Source organism: Ischnura elegans, chromosome 3 (genome assembly GCF_921293095.1).
Source record: "Ischnura elegans chromosome 3, ioIscEleg1.1, whole genome shotgun sequence".
Taxonomy (NCBI): domain Eukaryota; kingdom Metazoa; phylum Arthropoda; class Insecta; order Odonata; family Coenagrionidae; genus Ischnura; species Ischnura elegans.
This window is the reverse complement of record NC_060248.1, coordinates 77,071,696-77,093,728: the sequence shown is the minus strand read 5'-3', so window position 1 is coordinate 77,093,728 and position 22,033 is coordinate 77,071,696. Positions and strand designations below refer to the sequence as shown.

Sequence of the window (22,033 nt, the reverse complement as noted above, 5' to 3'; positions counted from 1 at the left end):
TTATTTTCATAATAGTCATTGAAAACTCCCTATGAACTTGATTAGTGAGGTTATATCACGGGATACTTTTATGCTACATTTTTAATAAAATACTATTCGGTACCAGCAGTTATACCTTTGACATCCTACTAATTATGTTCAGTAGTTACTTAGCGCAATAAAATGAAGCTTTCTCTCGGCATTCTTGGTCTATTAATGCCAAGGAAATAACGTAAAAAACACTTAATTACAGTGAGGAAATAAAGTGCAATGTTCACATATTTTTTAACCTTACTTTTGCTGCTATAATGTATCTTTAATGTATTCTATGACGGTGACTCTGTCGCTTTTTTCCGTATGTCCATACCTCTGCTTTCGTCTCCTGTACCTCTAAACCTTTCATTTCCCCGCTATGTTTCTCCCCAAGCTCACAGTTTTCCGGTTTTTACTCACTCCCTTAGCCTTTCACTCCCTATGCCCAGCTATCAAGTTTCCTTCCCCCTGAAAAAGACAATATTCGTACCCCATCGAGTTTCCCTTCCTCTATCCTCCCCCACATTTCCTCAGTCGCTGGAAAGCATCCGAGACCATCCAGTCACGCCCCTCTTCCCGGTCCATTTCTTCATCTCTGAAGATGTAGCATAGTAAACCCCCTTCTTTGCTGCATAGCCGTCTGATCCCTTACTGCCCTGCTTTTCCCATCACGGGAAAAGCCTACTCAGCGAAAATCCAGAAGTCAGCGCGGTCAGTGGCCCGTTAAACGGTGCGAAATGGTGCTATCCATGCCAGTTTAAATGTCCGATGGAAAAGAACAAGTCGATCGTTGCAGTTTGGTTCCACATCATCAGTTTTTTGTTCCTTACGTTCCTAGAGTAGAGATTTTTGTGTTTAGGCTGTGCGCATTAAAATGTGAGAGCGAAGTCTATCTCACAGTGCAACAACAATTTTTTACTCGATTTGCGTAAGTCGGAAAACCTAGAAATCTTTTAAGCTTGTGAGTAAGAATACGCTTTTTCCTTCGTTAGGAGTGATGTTGTTTTTCTGCTTGGTTGTGGTATGGGTCTTAAGAATTTTTCAAGAGTCCTCCTTTTCGAAGTCAAGAGGGGTATGTTTAATTCCTCATAGGAAATTGCCTAATTGTGAGATCGTTAGCGACTTATCAACGACTTCCGAGCTCATCCGTGAACTAATCATTTCTATTTTTCATTATTTAACATGTTTCAGAAATTATTAGATTTCAGGTTTAAATCAATCTTTAAATTAATGAGGTTGATGATGATAATAGCCGATGACGGCTGGAGAAGTGAACATGGAAATGTAATGATATTCTGATCAGCATTCTGGTTTCGCTGATGATAATGAACGGATAGACTCTCAGGCGTAGTTAGTTAACTTGCTTTTGAAAATTACTGTGCGTATTAAAATAATGTCCTTACAAGATATACGCGCACCTTCCTTCGCTATTGACGCTCGGTCGAAACGGTAAAATTGTCTGGGAAATAGTCATTCCTATTCTCTCGGATTCAAATCAAGATCTTCCGCCTTTCGGTCGGGCATGCTTATGACACGTACAATATGAAGCAAAAACTCAAATTGATCGAGTTTTTTTTTACTTCATTGGTTCAATCAAATTAACTCGTTAATAGTCCATTTTATCATTTGGTCAAACTTTATTGAAACTTCTGACTGCAAAATATCCGAATCGGATTGTCAAGTGTTTGCTGATGGGAGTGGGATGGGATGGAGAGATAGGAGTTTTAATGGAGTTGGAAGGACTGATTTGGAATAAAATTCCATTGTATCGGCTAAAAGAAATACCTATATTAGTTAATGAAGTTGGAAGGATTAATTTGGAATATAATTCTGCTGTATCGGCTAAAAGAAATATATTAGTTTGAATGAAGGTTTCGTGGGAGCTACGTTACTATATATATGTTGCCTTATAGGTTTGACGTTTATGCTTCAAAATAACTTAAAAATCGCGATACACGACAAGCTTGCTCTGTTCAATTTCTCCCGCCTCCCTACTCTCACATATCTCCCTCACTTCATCTTCGCACTAAAAGAAGGCTCTACCCTACCCTATTTCTCGCTCGCACCCCCTCCTCCCCCCGTTGTGGTATCCTCTTTCTTACCCCTCCGCCCTGAACCGCTCTCTTCCCTATGACATCAAACCCGCCCTCCTCCCGGGTCGACTTCGCTAGCCGACCCCTTCCACGCCCACACACTCGCCCAACCTTTTACACCTACATCAGTATTCCGGTCCGTTCTCTGCTCACAAGTCGCGCGAAATTGAATGTCTGGTAGTGTGGGGGAGAAGAGATCTGTCTCCTCCCCCCTCTCTCGGTGAAGCGGGAGTGGTAGACATCCCCTGCCCAGCATCCGTGGTCCTTCTTCCGCCGCCCTACATGTCTCCAAGACTCGTAGGCGTTGTCTAAACCCCAACAAACCATCTCCCTCTTCCTCTCCACTCACTTCTGCCGAGGCAAAAAAAAGGAAGAGTGTGTATTCGGGGAGGAGGTTCTGAATTCCGGTTGCATCCCTTGTCATCTGTTTTCCCTCCCTTTTCCTTGAGCTCCCCGGATCTATCATTCTGTTCTCTCCCAATATTTCCTCTCGTCTGTGTTCAGGTCTTATGGATTGTTCTTTTTTTGTAAGAATTAAAATGCGCGCCGCTGCTTATGCTTCTTTCTTTTTGTTGTGTAGATATTGAATGTCGTTTCTAGGGTAGCCGCAGAGTTGATGAGTCACTTCTTCTCCCCATGCTTCGCATTCATGAACCAGTGCGTTGACTTGAGTTGGCAAACAAATAAAGAAATGGAAAATTTGATACCATACACTAATGAAGAATGCTATTGGGATAATAAATCACCAGGCACTCATGAATGGAGACGTCGTTTACCATATTTGCAAAGTTTAGTAGTTAATTATCTGATAATTGATCAATTAATAAACCATTCAGCCTCAGGTGGTAAATATTAAAAAAATTAAAAAATAGTGTTATAAGAGATACAGTTATACAACCTTTTCCTCTGCTTTAATTTATGATATAAATTTGATAACCTATTTTTCCTTTCTCAATTATCATAAAAGCTGAAAATAGCATAAGTTTTAGTCGTGAGTATAAATATGTATTGCTCAAAGCAATCTATGAAAATTTACGTTCTGATCTCTTTTTCATCTTATCCCTCTCTACGTTGAGTAAGATTGTATAATATATGCACAGTACCTTCTTTAGGGAACATAAATATTCCTCTTGCACGTTACAAGGCTTAAAAAAATATTTAAAAATGGCAAATTAGTAACGCATATTTAGGACGTTAATACTGAGGTTCATGCCTTAAATTTCAGCCTCCCTGTTTCCGTGCAGTCTGGGCGCCCGTGTTTGACGTATACATTGATTAAATTAATCTGCATTTTCTCTTCTGCCTCCGCGAGGAAGTTGTTTCTGCCTTTCCCGCCCCTCGCCCCGCGTTACGAAATTACACCCGGAAGAACTTTTTCACCCGCCTACACCCCCGGTCGCGCCTTATTAAAAAGAAAAAGAAGCGAGCTTCCATGGAGGCTTCTTGATAATTAAATTTTCCCGAACGACGAGAGAAAACAGAAACAAGAATTAATAAAACAAAAAGAATAATTATTTTTTCTTCTTTTTTATGCTCTTTTTGCGACCCAGCTTCGATGGAGAGGGGAAGATGCTACCGTAGAGGAGAAAAAAAATTTATGAGAGAAGCAAAACATTTTCGTGCGGAGGGGTGTTAACCCAAATGAAGCGAAGTTGTTTGCGCATGATGTTGAGGTTTGTGAAGGAAAAGGACTACTGAAGTAATTATCACGATAGCGGGTAGCTCAGAGGCTAATATGTTACTGTCATGTGAAAAATTGGGATGCGTGGGAAAGGAAAACTATTGGGGTTTGCATTCACTAAATTGGAATTGAAAAGTATATCATATTTACAGTGAAAAATAATTGGTTTTCCCAGATAATCTTCGCCCTTGTTTACCTGCACGGGTTTGAAAACTTTGGAGTTTTTTATGACCAAATTATAAATTGCTATTATATAAATGTATTTAATTATATAAACTTTTACATTTCTTTTGAAATTTTCTTATCCTATAGTTAGAGTTACAATAGAGAGAGAAAATTTCACAGTTATAGTTAGAAATAGGGTCTTGGAAATATTCTGACAGTACTTTTTCATGCCTTCTCAGCAAATTTAAATACGTGTAAGCTCTGGATGTAGAACTTACAAAAGTCTATTCCTTGTTTTATTTTCCCTCGCTTAATTTTATTATTTCTATCCAAATTATTACAAGTCCCATTTTCTACCCATTTTGTAGGCGTTTATCAAATTTGTGGTTTTTAATAATTAACTCCATGAAACTTCATGCCATCCGTTTCAAGGATTTTTTATGCATAGAATACCCCATCCGCCACCGCCGCTCGATCTGTTAGTTTTCATTCAAGTTTAGAATCAACGAAGGAAGAGACAACTTTGCATGGCCTGCTACCCAATGGAGCGGGGTTTAGTGAGTATTCTAGGAACTTAGTTGCGTCTCCGTGATAGCGGGAGAACGATGCAAAACTTTGGAGAGAGTATGTATAGTTGAGGGAGGTTGTAGGAAGAAGAGCGGGGGATAGGGGTTGGGTGAAAGTAGGCGGGCGGTGGTGGTTCGGTCCATAATTGGTAGGTCACAGGTGTTCATTTTGGGTGGGGTTTGCGGTCGAGGGCGGTGGTGAGGGCTCCAGTATATGGGAATAGGAGGGACGGCGAAGTGGGCATGTTCTGTTTCTCGGAGAGGTGACAGTTAGGGCTTGTGGCTTGTGCGTGAAAGGAGATGCTTGTTTGTTGGAAAAGGGTGATGCTTGGGAAATTGTTTTGGCCGCGGTGAACGTGAAGCTAAGTGGGAGCGAAGTTCTGTTTCTATAAAAGGTTTTACAACACAGCTTATTTGCAAACATGTTTACTTTCTCTCTCGAAGACTACATTGGTAGTATCTCTTAGTAAAACTGGGAATCTTTAATAGGTGAGTGCAGTTGGTGATTTTCGTTGCATATTAAATGTCAACTTTTCTAATTATAGCCTTTATTTACGAAATAAGACGAAGTTTTGTATTCTTGATGGTTCTGAGCTATATAACGAGCAGTAAAAAAGATCTTTCTCGTTCATTTAAGGTTCGTCGATGCTTCAAGATTCACGGTTTGTGTTTTCGTTATGACGTTATTCTCACTGAACGGCTAGTAGTAAAATCCATGTAGAAGGATGATGATTGCAAGGTATAATACAAAATTATCTATTAAGCTTTTTTAATTTTTTCAATGTGATATATATTGAGAATTAATGGGAAAAACTTTTATAGTCGCCGTAAAATCGGAAATATTGCGAAATAGTCGATAAGAAAGGAGATCCTGGCTCATTGCCGTGCACCAGCCATATGGCTGGAGCTCTTACTATAAAAGTAATACCTCTGATTACATCTCTGTGAATTATTTTTAGTGCAGCAAAAATTGTAATATTATTTTCAAATCTGTACATTAATGAAACTAGGTATAGGAAAAAGATATTTGGAGTACTGATATGCGAGTTGTGCTCAAAGAGTCAAGTTAACTAGCCGCTACAGATTTTTATTAATCAACTCTTTGATTTTTTTGCCGTCGCAAGGGCTGAGGGGAAGACTTGTCCGTCATCTCATGGGCTTTCCCTTTTCCCTGGAGTGGGGACAAATTAGGTTGTGTGCAATTGAGGTTAGGTTCTCTACGAATCGTTTGCGGTGAAACCGGCAGACCAAGGGTCCAGTTTTGGTTCCGGGTCGTGGTCGAAGTGCCTGCGGATGACCAAGCAAGAGAATGTCAGCCCAAGTTTGGCTTCTGGAAATCCTATATACTCACTGCATTACCGTTCCCCAGTCGGCCACGTCGGTGCGTGATTGTCTCTGACGAATTGTGTGCCGAAAAGCGTTCCTTAGCGGTGGGATTTCCGGCCAAGAGATACAATGACTACGTTGGAATTCTCCTCGATTTTGAGGTGGTAACGGGCAATCATACGAAGTTATAACTGAGTATAATAGACTTTCGACACATGGTCTTACATTAACGCAATTTGACGAATGGAAACTGTTGCAATATACCATGAATTAATTGTAGTCGTGGTGGTAATTTAAAGCTTGATACCATTATTTTCGACGTACGTTCTTTCGGTCGCATAGTGGTCATCAACCTAATCCATACTCAGTACTTCGTGGAATGCCAGTAATGGTGTGTTTATTATTCCATGATGCATAAGGTTTTTGAGTCCATATCACAAAAAGTCATTTCTGCCCCCAAATGCTCTCGTATTTCATAATTTAATGGTACAACTATATTTCACATTAATTTTCCAGTTAAAATATACTTTTAGTAGTTGAAAAAGCATATAAAATATATTCGCTTAGGTATATAAATATAGTTTGCGTAATCATAAGGCAGTTAGGTGCAAAAGGTGAGAGTTAAGTTGCATCGTTAATAACTAAAGACATTGTTTGTTGGCCTCTCTCGTTAAGGTCGCGTGAACAATGCGCATTTTACGACGCTTATAATGGAAAATGTTGCGGCACCAAAGATTGTTGACTTCATGAGATTCTTAGCGGAATTAATGATTGACGATTTGATGTCATGCGTTCCAGGTTTTTAAGGGTCTCGAAACCCGTTTCTGATATCAACCACCTATCCAGCCGAAGCGCTCTTTTGGTGATGTAAAGTTTAGTCGGAGGGCTATTAACTCTACCTTCCTATCACTCGAAGTGAATGCCTTGAAGCTCTGTATCGTTTCCCACCTTATTTCCTTCCCAGCAGTACACTGCTGTCACTTCCACCGTTCCTCCCTCGTATGGTTTCAGGCCCATGGTGATGGGAACACAGGTGCCAGAGTGACTCTCTGGAAACCATCGGAGAAGGTACGACGCGTCGGCGGTGAGTGGCGTGATATAAAGGGAGAGACGGAAACTGAATTAGGGAGGCGGAAGGAAGTAGGCGTGTCTCACGTGGAGTGGTGATACGGCCGAATGAGGAAGCATGAGGAGTGGGCGGTTACCTTGTTATGCTCTTGTCATCTCAAATTAGCCTCAAAAGCCTAAAAGAAAGGGAGGTGGAACACGTGAAGAATATTTAAACTTCAGTGAAACACGTAAAAAATGGAAGAATATACTTTTCAATGGTTTCCTATAATTAGAGATCTTGAAGTGATACCCCAAGAGACATTGCATATATTAATTGCATATGCAATCATGGACATGGAATGAATTTTAGAATACAATTAAAATTCCACGAATGATATTGTATGGTAATCTTCTGTGTTTATTTTAATTTGAGGGGACTAATTCAGACTTTCATCGTGATAAAATTAAGGTAATAAACTTAATGGCATTTCATGGTTTTCCCGGCGTCCAAAATGTCGTCCTTGCCATCTGTGATACTTCGTATAATTGGTTGTTAAAAGCTTTGAGCGTGGGAATTGTTTTTTCCACCTCCTATCGTTTATTTTTACTTATTAGCTTGTTAAGCCGAGGTTTGCCTGCGACTTCTCAATCAATGGTTTATAATGATAATCGTGCGTAATAGAATATTTTTGTTAAATTTTCGATTTTTTGTGAGTTTCAATAGGTATCTTTTAAAAGGAGCACGCCCCTCTTTTTGCTGTTGGCTTATTGGAGTAATTCCTTTTCGGATTCTTCGTCACTGATGAACGGCAATGACCCATTTGAAATACTTGATAATAATTCTCTATTCATCTTTCCTGGACGTATTTTCCCGTCAAAGAAAATTCAGTTGGTGAAAAGGTAATTGGCCGTTTCAATAGAATATGAGATTTCAGCAACGCGGAAAAATTTGAAGATCATTTTGCCTAAGTAGCTATACGAGGCTTTTTTCCCATCTCCTCAATCCCGAGGCATATTCGGGACTTTCAAAATACCCCTCTCCGTGAGGGGACGTTCCCACCGCCAGTCAATAAATCACAATGAGAACCTTCCGACACTTACGATGTTTTCGAAAAAAAAGAGGGAGGTGAGGAGAAAACCTGTTCGCAAAACATCGAGGAATATATGATAAATAAACACGAAAATAAATGAATGTCCGCGAGATGAGTGAGAGAGTTTCATGTGTTGTAGGGTTGGTTTTTTTTAAGTTCTCTCTCGTCAGGCCGACTGCCTGGCTTGTGCAAACATTCTCTTCGGGAGAGGGCCTCTTTACCATATCTAACAAAGCTCACTGAACAGTGGGCACAAATGACTGATATTCTTTCAAGCTCTTGACAGAGAAAGGAGAGAATACAGAAAAAAAGGCCTTCTGCTTAGCGGGGAAAGGCATTTAATGTTCCCCACCAATTGGGTCTTCAGTTTTAGAAATTCTGAGGTTTTTGTAATTTGTGTATAAGCTTAATTAAAATCATTACTACATTACAAAATTGCATACTTCAAATGATATACCCTATTTATTGTAAGGTAAATATAGTTGGCGAACAATTCCAAATCTAATTGTTCTACTTACTATTCGTTGATATGGGAAATATGAGTACGACGAAATCTTTTTCAAATTCCTTTTTTAAATAACTTGAAAGTTACGCAATAAGCGTTCGACAAAGGGCGTTACTCCATATTAGGTGTACGTATAGAATGTTAATGGAGGAACTCACGAAAGCCTATCTTACTGTGGAAAATTACCGCGAATAATTCAAACCCATCGCGTTGTCTCCGATAACAGCGCTGTGGATAAGTTTATTTCTGTATTGGACTTAAGGTATGAAAGTTTTGGCAGCTCCACGTGTACTTAGATGCCGGTACAATTTGGTAAGTATAACATTTTTGGCCTTTTGCAGAATTTTTTTATCCGTTTATTTTCCGTGTTCTAAAATTGTAAGGAGTTTAAAATTATGAGGATTTTAAATTTTCCTAATTATTATACAAAATATTTTAATTACAACATCCTTATTTCACAAAGATCTAACGTCTGTGATATTACTTGATTTTTAACTCCCCCCTTCCCAGTAAATTATTTCGTACACCCTTCGCACTTAGAAGCAATGGTGTCTGGCTGGCCCTCAATATAAGTTTAGAAATATGTGACTTATAATTTATCGGAGGAAGAGAGTAAGAGGTTTCTCGGGTACACTAATGAGGGGCTGAAGAAAGTTCCCACGTCCATACCCCTCACCGTTGGAAGGGCAAAGGCTCAGCGTTCGAAGGTTCGGCAAGTGACACCGTCTCGTCGTGAGCCGGCGACTCAAGGGAGCGAGTCAAGCGCGGGGGGGGGGGGGGGAAGAAAAATGAGGAAGACATCTGGCCGCATTCTCGTCCCTTCCTCCAAATGCTCGTCCAGTTACTCTGGCTTCCGCCCTATGGCACGCGCTGGCGTTTACACCTCCGACAACCCCTTTAGGGGGTTACCCTCGAGCATTAAAAAACTGGTGAGACTCATGCTTGCACCAGGAAGGTCACAGTGGGGTACCGGAAGCAGTTCTTTTTCTTCCTCAAGTTTGAAACTATATAGGTGGATGGCGGAAGAGTGGTACCGCCAGGTGTTGTGGAGTACGTGATGCTTGGTGGTTTGCACCTGTACACACCGTTTCTTTAATCCATTCGATTACTTATCTTTTGTTGTGGGGCAGTTAATGTGTTTGTTCACAAAACTGATCAGTGTTAACATTATTAATTACATGGCGTAAGAGGGAATGCTTCCTAAACATTAGTTGCTCGAAGTAAGCATAAGTTTCATGCTTTGTATTGTGCCTACGTCTCCATGAATGTGACAATCTTTTTTTAACAGCAACTAGTGTGCCTTTTTCATTTTTCTGTTGTTATTTTTTCAAATTTCGATACTCACTCATATATACAAATATTGCGAGAGCATTTATGTTCTCTCGTCAAGTGGTGAAACTAGAACCTCCGTTGTCGTTTCCAAAATATCTTCTGATATTAGAGAGTCTGTCATCCGCTCTTCTTTGAATAACAGCGGTTTAATCAATTCTTTATTGAAGGTACTAGTTAATTAGTGTTTTCATGGAAAATGGGTGGATTGCTTATAGCAAATGGTCCTTTTCATGCGGTAACTTAATCCGTTAAATTATGTTTACCCTCTCATTGCTGCTTAGTGGTCTGTAGTCGTTTCCTCTTCTGTTCTTTGCCTTATCTGCTATCACTGCAAATGACAATCTCCTTTACCACTGCGCAATCTCCCTTACGATGCGAATTTTCCTGGAATGTAATATCTGTCACCGTACATTTGCCATAATAGGAGCTTGTATCAGACCCGCAATGCAGCCGTGGACCGCGAGGTGCTTTCTTAATAATCTAGGAACCTATTATCGTCACCCTTTATGGCATGTAACAGCCTCTACGCGTCATAACGCTCAAGTCTTCCTCAAGAATTCAATTTCCGAGTTATATAAATGCAATTGCTAGCTGCACTCATGTCATCTCGGGCATCGCTTCAGGTCTCCGTGGTCTATGCATGTGCACAATTGCTTTCGTACTTAATGAATTCCATACATCGCCCTAAGTACTTCCAGCCGTGCGCTTGCGATTCAGTAGTCTTTTTCCGAGGCGGGTTTCGGTGCTAGCATATTCGTGTTGACCTTGCACGTGATGCGTCACCATGAAATATATGTTACGATGTTACACTGTAGCTGCAAAAGCTCGAGCACTGATAGTTATTAATTATCCATTTCTCTGTTTACCATGAATTGGATCATATGATTTCGTGGCGGCGAATATCTTATTTGGATATGTAATATGCTGTTGAACTGCAAAACAATATCATATCGTTTATATTTATATTTAGCAATTCATTATCAGCCAATTTAAAACTTTATAGATGAGAAGCTAAAAGTTCTGTAAGACAATGGATTTGGACGAAAATAAATCGTGACAGTGAGCGCTGAAATAATGCATTTGCCCTTGAGCTCATTGATTATTCAAAGAATTCTGTTTATTTTCGTTTGGTTAAAAGGCGTCCTCCTCTAGTCTTCAACTTGGTGACTCCCAATATAATTTAAATTTCGTATGCCCACGATTTAGAAAGAGAATCGAAATTAACATCCAATGGAAATGCAAAAAGCATCATTCTAATTTCCTAATACATCTTGGGTGAGGTATTCTTTCTTTTGTTTCTCTGAATGCATTTCGTTAAACTGATTCCATGCGTCGGCGATTAAAAATAAGTGAAGCAGTTTTCAGACAATTACCAAAGTGAATCGTAACCTCCAACAGGAAATAACAACCTTTTGATGTGGCTTTCGAATTGGAGCGCCTTCTGTCACTTTTCTTGGAATAGAAACTTAGCAATTCACTCTTCATTTGGAAGAGGACGTCTTTTAAACAGAAAAGGCCTGAGCTGTCTCGTTACAGACTGTGCCAGAATCGTATGAACGCCTCATGGCTCGCTAGGGCTGAAGTTCGCAGATTGTAATTCATTTGGATTTACGAAGCAAAGGATGTGCGTTGTCAGCCAGGGAGGCGGTAACCGCAATGGCGCCTTACCGCATGTCGCCATTATTTTACTTGGCTCTAAAATGATGTGACAATGAATCATCGTATATTCAGTGTACGGTTGTCAACTTTGACCCCCGTTAACCACTATAACATGAAAACGTTTCCCGCAAAATAATTTTGATAACTAAAATTTATAAGACGTAAAACTTAATGAAATACGTCGCTATTAAAAGGTTAGCGTATATGATACAGAAATGGAGAGCTGCGTCAAACCAATCTTAGGATTGTTGACTAATGATGATGATGAAAACTTAATAATTGAATAATATTTCAGTATGACACAATGTTGTTTCAAAAAATGCTAAGAATTATGTCACAACTCAAAATAATGCTAAGAATTATGTCACAACTCAAAATAATGCTAAGAATTATGTCACAACTCAAAATAATGCAAATAAAGGAACTAAATAGTGAAAAGAATTATTTCTGTAGTATTGGCTCACTATTTATTGGCCTTCGAACTCTTAGCGTTACCTTTGAGCTGTAAGTATAGTTTATTTTTACCTCAAACTTGATTTAAGTCTATGTGATTAAATACATGCATTTATTAAATAATGTGTAATAAGCAAGAAAATGGATTTCAATGTAAAAGGGGGCGTTAATAAAGGATTCGCTTTCAGACTCACTCCATTTTTACGCATAATCTGTTGTTTATGTACGGGTGCTCGCTGAGTGAATTGAATTTTTACGCACTGGAGAGTACAAGTTCAACCCTTCCATTAGAAATTGCTCCGGTGATCATCAATCTTCCTTCTGACTCGCTATTTCAATACAATAGAGGGGGGAAGGAAACTTAGGAGTCTTTTCGTTAATTCCCGTAATGCTTCGTATCCGGTGATGCCTTTTCATTAGCCTTCTGACAGACGGTCTAAACCCTTTTTAAGCCCATTTTTCCGGCAGGTCCTACTTGCGCTGCTGTTTCCTGGGCAAATAAAACATCTTAACTTATCCTGTTTTAATAATTGCTATATTTGAATAAAAATTAAAATAAGTTATGCTATGATAACATTCCTTTACAAAAACACTAAGCTGGTCCTATAGTAGGTCCTATACATTAAGGTGGTCCTATAGTAGGTACACAGTTTGCGTGATCAATACTTATGGATAAAGTTTTATTTAAAAATTCAATAATTGCCGGTAAATTTAGACTTGATTGTTTTGAAAAGTATATATTGCTAGTTGTGCAGTGCCCTTTCTCAATACTTCCAAATTATCGTTACATTCTCTGTCCCGAATATGTTTGAGGAAGTCAAAAATTAGAATTATTCGCTCAAATGAAAGGCTTCATGGAAATGCAAAAAGTATCTGGATCTTAGATGTTCAATCAACAATTACTGCTGCACCACCCCGCGAAAGTCTCCATCAACAATTACTCTGTTAAGATTTATTTTTACTCGACACGGCTACTATCACGTGTGGGCGACCGAAATTTCTTCTCCACATTGCGTTTAATCTCTTTTTAGCCGTTCACCTGTCTTCGAGTCACCTCCGGCTGAGAAACGCTCGCCAAGTTAACTAATGATGCGGCCCGCCTTGTGTAAGGGAAACCCGCTGAAAGCGAAAACCGATCATTAAGAGCAGACCTTTGCGGACCTCGGGAATACTTTGTAACACAATCCATAATTTCATTTCCATCCGCGCTTTCTTTGGGTCTCTCTCCACCGTCGTGTTCTTTTTCTATTTTTTATACGTCCTCGTTCCTCCCTGGCTTAACTTTTTCTTAATGCCGCTCCCTCTCATGCCTCGAGGCTGGCTGCGGCTCTTTTCCCTTCGCGGCGGCGGCGGCCCGCACCCGTTTGATCCTCCTTAAAGGAGGAGCGAAAGACAACCATCCAATTAGAACCGCGATGACAGGGTTAGGATTCCTTTTCACGCCAGGGCGGAGCGCTTTCCCAGTCTCTCCACCCGCCGCCGCAGCCTCCACTCCTTCCATCATCTTATCATATCTCTTCTCCTACCACTCTCCTCCATCTAATCCTTCTTTCCCTCGCCTCCTCCCGCGACACTTCTGTCTTTACTCCATTTATCCTTCACAGCCCTAACGTCAATCAAGTGTGTAATCACGGATGTCTAGTTTGTGTTTTTGTCGTTATCAATGGTGAGAATATCCATTACTATTAACCGTTCGCCGTGATTGCTCTTGTTTTCCATTGCTCAGATTGGTATGAAGCAGACGAGTATATAGGAACAATGGTCATCGACATTTTCCTCCCTTAATTTCTGCGTGATCCTGTTGCTGCCGTGTTTCCCCAGGGCGTTTCCTCCGTATTTTTCCGTCGTTCTCTATCCAACCCCAGAATGTATCTTTCGTTAAAAATAATCTCTTTTCTCCTTCCTCTCTCCCTCCACCATCTTGTGCTATCTTGGACTTTCACTCGCCCTTTCTCTGTCGTTATCATTAATAGTATGAACTTTAATGTCTGCCCACAATTCAGGGTTACTGTTTTCCCTCTCCATCACATAGCAAGAAAATAGTGATTTTAAGGAAGAGGCTTACGTTGGAGAGTATTTAGCTATGAAGGAAAAACAGTTTTGTGTGCGACTCTCATCGGTGTGGTCTAAGCTATTTTTAGCTTGTCCATTTATAAGCAGGTCCTCGCCTTGCGATTGGAGTGTTGTTTCCAAGCAGTATGGCTCAGCTGTCTTCTGATTATTTAATGGCCTAGAAATTTTGACTGAGTCGCTCAGCAATTACATGGAGAGCTATTGTATAAATACTAAAGATGCACGTCATATATGGTAGGAACGGGAGCGAGGTAAGCAAACTTCACATGGTGCTTCTCCGTACAGTTTTTCGAGTCAACATAATATCTATTAACGGAGGTAGGCTTAAATGCGGAACTGGAATGTCACTGCAGTGATCCTACCTTTCCTGCATCCTTCCCCTTTTTTCTCCCCCGCTTGATCCTCCCGAGTGGCATACCTTAGCTCACCCCTTGACAGCCGCCACCACCACCGCCCAATGCCTCGAGGACACCCCTCTTTTCTCACAGCCGCGACGATTCCCATGATTGATGATCTATCTCTCTCTCCAGCTCTCCCCCTTCGCTCCCCTCCCTTCCCCCCTCCGCGGTCCAACGAAATCCCATCATCTCCCCCCCTCTCTCTCGCGCTCCTTTGCATCCCGACCCCTTTCCCTCCAATTACTCCCACTCATAATCCCATTTCATATCCACACCACCGACGCGACGCTTCTTATTTCGACCGTGCATTCCACTCCACCTTCCGACCCCTTTCCTTCCGTCCCATAGGGCACCCTTCCCCACCCCCAGTCTTTTCCCCTCTTTTCTCACTCCCTCTCCTCTTTCATAGGTGCCGCATTCTTGTTGGCCTATACCGTAGTGTTGTAGATGATCTTATATTTTATTCTTTTGCTGCTTTCAAAATTCGTAGTTCTTGCTACTATGACGTATTGCTGTCTATCTTTTTCGTTTTTTATCCCAATGTCTAAAATCATTCGTGTAATTTTGAATTGATGAATGGGGGGGGGGAAGATATTTGGTTAATTACTTGTTTGGAGGTTTAATGCTATATGCGTTTTCGTTGAGATTTTTGTTTGTTTTCCCTTGATTTTTCTATAATTGCTCTTTTGCCAATCGATTAGATGACAGCTTGTCTCTGGGTAAAGAATGATGAATATTATTAATTTTTGTTATCAAGTACTAGTCCAGCAAGTGAAATAAGATGATGTTATACAATGGAGGAAAACGAAGATAGTAACTGACTTGATTGACTTTTAATTTAATATTTTTTATGGATTTATTGATTCCTATTATTTATTTCGAAAGACTTTACTGTTATATTATAGACCAGGAGCAATGAACCCGAGTAATAAATAATGTAGTCATCCAAATGAAATTATAAGGGAATAAACACGTCTTGATTGCTTAACCCTCAGCAGTTTGATGATGTGATGCGACGAGGGGTAGCGCATGTTCTGAATGCTATTTTTATTCTATTTTAAAAAGTTTTTGAGATGAAATTAACCGGAAAAACATCTTCAAAAAGCATTAAGTGCACCGGTTATTTAGACTTTTTGGAAGATATTATGTACAAAGGGAAAGTAATTTTCAAAATTCGTCTAATTTGGAAAAGGAATTATGGAAACCTTATGTTTTAAAGGTTTTGTTAGGAGGTAAAGCATAATATTTCCTTTTGATTAAAGAAAACCTTGGGTTTTGCCTCTTGACGTAGCTTTAGCTAATGAGCTATAACTATATAACTATATAACTAAATAAGAACTATAATATTTCTAATAGTTTAAAATACATCCTTGATCATTGCTGGTGCCACCCGGGTTTCTAAGGGGTACGTAACTTCTTTAAGGTACAATGGTTCAAGCTTTCGGCGCAAAGTCTTGAGATACTTGTCCGACTCCACGTCAGAGGTCATAATCTACCTATTTAAGTTAGTTATCGAAATCCATTGTCCTGATTCCCAAAGCCATGTCCTGTGGCCCCTCCATTCTACTCTGTGTGTCCCATCTCCGTGCCGCAGTATTTTTATTTATGCTGAAGACTTGGTATCTTATCATGTTACCTCAACTGCTTCGGAATCGTCTATTCTTTCCATCCTGGAAGTTCTTCTTCCCTCTCTTCGAGAACTTTACCCTCCTCATCTCCAACCTTTAATCCCTTCCGTTTTGAATCACTATTCGCTCCCATTTGCCATTCCTAGCCACTCTCCACTTCCTTCTCCTCCGTCTCCCCTTAATTGCCCCTCACTCTTTTCTTGGCCGACATTTTTCTATTTACTTTAATTTATTTTACCTTTTCTTGGCAGGTTCTAGTTATATATCTAGTATTTCCTGTGTTATCCCTTTATTTTTTCATCGCTATGTACTACTTTTGCACCAACATTTCCTGATTTTTGAAAACGTCTAATGGGAGCATTTTTCTTTAGTTCAGGCGTAACAGTCGACGCATTATGTATTGCAGCTAAATGAATATTATATATTAATTATGATCATGCAACGCGAAGCATTACTCAATATAATTGACATTCAATCCTTAGTAGTGATAGGATACCCTTATTTTTAGTTTTCATTTTTTAAAGGACCGTATATGTAACTTGGTCAAAATGTTGTATCCTTAAAACGAAATATTGCTTCATCTACCTTTTATATACCCGTATTTATAGGATTGAATGCAAAAGGGTTTTGGCTAGGGATGGGTCGAATAGTAGATTTCTCGAATTCGAATATCGAATTCGAATATCAAATCATTGCTCGAATATTCGAATACCTCGAATTTCGAATACCTCGAATACTAAACGATGAATGTGAAAATGTTTGACTAGGTCGCCTATGCAGCAGGAAACCCGAGATTTTGGCGAGTAATTGTGATTGCCTTTAAAGGATTCAAACAGGAATTTAGCTGATTAATGGAATATTTTAATTTTATGTAAACAATAGGGTAGTTTCCTTAATTAAAGAAAACGAAAGGCATTGATTGTGATTCGTTACCCACCATTACTGTATTCATAAAATACAAATTATTTGGTTCTAGAAATACCGGTTTAGACAATATTCAATTTTACCTCATTCGAAAAAGACCAGATTGGCGCCTATGCGATGCCACTCCACGTGACGTCACAGGGACCTAGTTTCTACACGAGAGGATCGGAGTTTTACATCGTCTGAGGTTACCAATGCATGCATGAGGCACAGAGCTCAGGGAAACATGTCTTAATAATCACTCAGTCTGTTTGATAAGGTATTAATAATCCTTATTTAAGCCAAGCGCTACCAGCTAGCATGGTACACGGCTACCTGCTAGCATCCTGCGTCGTAATAGTGCTCAGAGCCTCGCCCCAAGGTCACCTCACTTGCGGCAGCGGGAACCTGAACGACGTCACGCGGAGTTTTTCCCGGCATTCATACTTACCCGTCGCGTTTTCGAGCGGTTGAAAATTTTCACTTTTAATTTAATCGCGAAAAATAGATATCGTCTTATAAAACTCTAAAACCGTTAAATACGTACTTCGGGAGTATTAATATTTCGATTTAGGCAATAAAAAAATAATAGGAAACCACCCTATTTGAGCATTACGCCAAAATGCTAAGCCTCCGTCGTAAATATTTCTTCTTCTTCCCGGTATTTATTTTCCTGCGTAAAATACTTAAATAAAGTCAGAAATATGTCGTGTTTGGTCTTATTCTTTTTTAAATTACGCGCACATTACTAATATTTCAATCCAATAAATGTGTAATAATAATTGTCGAAAGTCATTGTTAGACACCTTTCGGGCTACTAGATGACTCATGCTGCAGTTGACCTCCAGAAAGTGGGAAATTCGAAGCAGGTAGGTAGAAAAAGGTCAGTGGGTGAGAAAAGGGGGTGGGCGCGAGACACGGTTTTATTTTTCTCGCGTAACTTGATATTTTTTCGAAGCTAAGGTCTTTGTAATACAATCCCTGCGCGAGCTCGGAGAAGAGGAAATCCTCAAGAGTGGGTGAGGCGAATGCTGAATGGAGGGGGATAGCAGATCGTGGGAAATGCACCAATGTCACTATCCCACGGCACTGAGTTCCTCCCTATGGTAGTTTCATCTCCTGGGGAAGATTCAAAATAAGTGCCTGTCGTTATTAGCCACAAAGGACACATGGCAAACACCTCCTCTCATTTTATCAAAAGATGGATGCGGGAAAATGGTCAGTGGGGAGAAAGAGGGAAAGGTGAAACGCGATTCTATTATTTTCCGGTAACTTGATATTTTTTTCAAAGCTGAGGTCTTTGTAATACGATCCCGGCACGAGCCGGGACTTTTTGTTTGATTTCGGGGAAGAGGAAATCGTCGGAGGGGGTGGGGCGAACGCTGAATGGAGGGGGATAGCGGATCGTGGGAAATGCGCCAATGTTGCTATCCCACGGAACTGAGGTACTCCTGATGGGGGACACCTGGGATTTTCGGATTTTTTTCATCCGACCAATTTCGGTTCCCCACGTCGAACTCTTTTCACCGCTCGAACCCGCGAATTTGATGTATTTCGTCAGCTTGCCTAAAACGGCGCTGCATGCACTAAACGACTAGAGTTCTCATTTTTCCGAGTCAACTACCAACGACGTGCGAGCGACAGTGTATGACGCGAAATTCAAAGTATTCGAGGTATTCGAGACGGTACCTTTGGCATAACTATTCGAGATCTCGAATATCGAATACTTTCTAGTATTCGAGGTATTCGAGTATTCGCGGATACTATTCGCACATCTCTAGTTTTGGCTATAAGTACCTATTGTGTTTGGAAATTGGATAGATCATTCAATTGGTAGATATAGGTTGAGAACTTAATGCTACTGCGCAGTAAGACTAATCGCTCTACGTATCCCAACCCCATGCATTCCTTTCCCCCCATCCCGCCACCCTCTCCTCTCCTTTATCCCCTCTTTTTATATCTACCCTCCCTCCTCTTACTTTTCACACCTCTCTCCACCGTACACCATTTCGTCCCCGGGGCCTTCAACTCCCTCCTCCTCAGCCTTGCTTCTCCTCATTACCTCTCCCTCCTTCTCTTTCTCTCCCCTCCTTCCCCACATACATTTATGCACCCCCTCCGGACATGCTCTCTCCCTCCCTCCGACCGTCTTTGGCTCCCTTTTATCTCGACCGTGGCATCATTAGTGTTACGGCGGAACGGGGAAGGAGCGAGAGAAGGCGCATTGGTGGCGAGAGGAAGAGGTGTGGTATGGGTTATATGGTGGGGTGAAAGACGCCCCCGGAGGAAATATGTGCATGGGGGTCTAAGGAGGGTGTTCGTTCGGGTGCCTGGGACGGAGTCTAGTAGTGGTTGTGTGGGAGGGGAAGGGTGCTGGACTGGTAGGTTGCGTCGTTGGAGAGAAAGGGTAGCGTGGAAGGATCTTGGAGAGGATGTTTTGAGGGGACATTTTTGAATGAGAGGTATGGTGGTTATTTGAGAGGGTATCGTAATGTCATTGCCCATGGTTTAGAGGAAACGTTTAGTTTATCCTATAAGTACTTGATATTGACATGTATTTTGATTAAGTTATTATAGCAACTTTAGATCTGCATAAGTTTAAACATTTTTAAATGATGCTATTTAATTTGAAAATCCCGCGGTGGCGCGGGCGTTGTCGTAAAATCCTCACCTGCCAAAGAAGAGGTCGAATGCTCGAGTCCTACCTGGGTAGGTTACCCCCCTTCCTAGGCGCGGATGTTCATTTAATTTTAATTGTTGACTTATGAAGAAAAACGATGTAAAAGGCGAACGTAGAGCTATTTTCGGTGGTATGGTAAATTTTAAAAAAAAGTACCGGTTAACATTTTTTTGATTGAGAATTGATATATAACATCCTAATTATCCATACATATCATATCGTCTCCTTACAAAACTTAAGGAAACAGCCAAGGTTTAGGTTTGTTTTCACCTCAATTAAAGGTTTCTCAAATTAGTTTGGGGGAGCCGCGTTTAAAATGAGCTGAAGATAGAGAAGTTTCCCTTATTGTTTCACGATGATGATAGTTGAAAAGTAAATGGTCCTTTCTCAAAGATCGGAGAGCCAATCATGTAAACGTTTCTTTACTTTGTGGGTCCTTACATATTAGGATGTTGACTTCATTTTAACATGATTCCACCAGGTAACGCTTTAGGTTTTAAAAATCGTAACTTGTATGAAACATGGGCTTTTCCTACGAGAATCATTTGTATTGGAACCTTTCGGTCGCGGTTGCGTAGGCGAAAAGTGCTGCTCCCGAAAGCCTCCGATACAAATCATGACAAATACATTTGAGAAATGAATGTTGAATTGCACATTGTAGAAGTACTGAGGTAGGAGAGTAGGTCCAAGAAATAGCTTAGGAAGCGTGAGGGTGAACGCACTTCGGTAGAAAGGGAGTAATAGCCTTAAGGGTTAGGATATGTGAGCGAGGGGACGGTTTTAGGGTGTAACCTCAGTAGGAAGGAGGAATAGGGCACGGGCGGGGATCCTGTAGCAGGAGGCCGGAACCCGGCTACGGGCGGGCACGCGGCAAGAAATCAAAGGCATGCCGGTCCGTTAAGGGGTGATTGGGACGAGGCAAAGGGGGTTGCTAAGGCGTTGGGGTGAGTGGGAGATAGATAGGGTAGGTGGGTCGTATCGGAAAGTGCTGAAGGAGGTGGAGGCGGTGTCTGTGGAAGGAGCAAGCGTTAGACGCCGTGGAAAGTGAAGGGTGGGATCGATTGAGAATATCTCAAGGAGGAGGCTTAAAGGAAGTGGCGGATCGAAGTGGGAAGGAAGGAAAATTAAGTGCACCGTCAGGAGGGCGGGTGAAATTTTCAATAAATGCCATCCGGAGCGATATGCCAGTTATCGGATTGTTTCAGGGAATGTCTTGGAGGGAGGGGCTCGAGGGAGAAAAAAATACGAAATTCATCGTTAAACTATTCGTCAGCAAGAACGATTTGTCTTTGCTCTCGGCATTGCGATCGTATTTTTTTCTCCCTTCGATGCATAATAAAATATGTGACACTTAACACTCCGCGACTTTGTTTCAGTATTTTTTCTTTATAGATTCTCTGACTTATTCATATCACTGGCTATTAAAGTTTTCTCGTGTGTGTGTTTCGTCGTACCAGCCAGTAAGACTAACCGGATAGTGGAAAATAATGTAGAAAGAGTATTGACTAAAAAGGCAAGTATTTATCCTTAAATGGTTGAAGCGCAATCAACCATACTTCGTAGAAGCAGGTAATGTTTTGAATAGGCATCGCAAGGAATATAAAGCGGAATATTTAAGAAAAAATCGTAAGGCATAAATTCCAAGGAATATATATGTGTTCTATTACGTTCTATTTCCACTAAATTTCTTATACTTCCATTGTCATACTTGCGTTACTATTGCCCAATTTAATGCTCCATTTTCATTACTAAACGCATCAAGAGATACTTGTGTCCACTATTGAAGCACAAAAGCTAGATAAGGAGGAGGAACACTTTCGAAGGAAAACAGAAGCGTGGTCGGGAAAGGGGGTGTGTGTGGAAAAGGGAAAAAAGCTCAGAGGATAAGCGGAAATTTGGAGAGAAGAAATATGGGAGAAATTTGTGAATTCCATCCTTGAGAAGCAGAAGACGCCAGAAAGGAAATGTAGAGAGGGCGTGGATGCGGAAAATCCACGCGTGATTGCGGGAATCGAAGGGTGAACATGGATTACGTGGCGATTGGTTGTCGGAACCACATCTTGGAATAAGGAAATTGAACGTATGGTGACTTGAATTCAGATCCCTATAGAATGGAAAAAAAGGCTTGAGAGGGAATGCGGAAGTAAATGCGGAAACAATGCCGCGGTGATAGTGGAAGACGTGGAGAAAATGTGGTCTGGGTTTATTTTATGATCGTGGGAAGTTCTAGTTGGTGTAAAAAGAAGGTAGTGAAAAGTGAGATTTCGTTAATATTAGTCATTGTTGAAACTGACCCAGCGATTGATATGATACATGAAAATATTAATTGTTACGAAAGATTTCAATAAATGATTTTATCCCTATCGTAAATTAAGAAATATTGTTTGGTAAACCGCGAAATACGTCTACAAGTGCCTC

General features: G+C 40.7%; 1 protein-coding gene across 4 annotated transcripts in view; it reads left to right on the top strand.

Moving 5' to 3' along the window:
* Positions 1–22,033, top strand: part of LOC124156038 (protein slit) — a 500,940-nt gene that overhangs the window by 75,605 nt on the left and 403,302 nt on the right. The window lies entirely within an intron of this gene.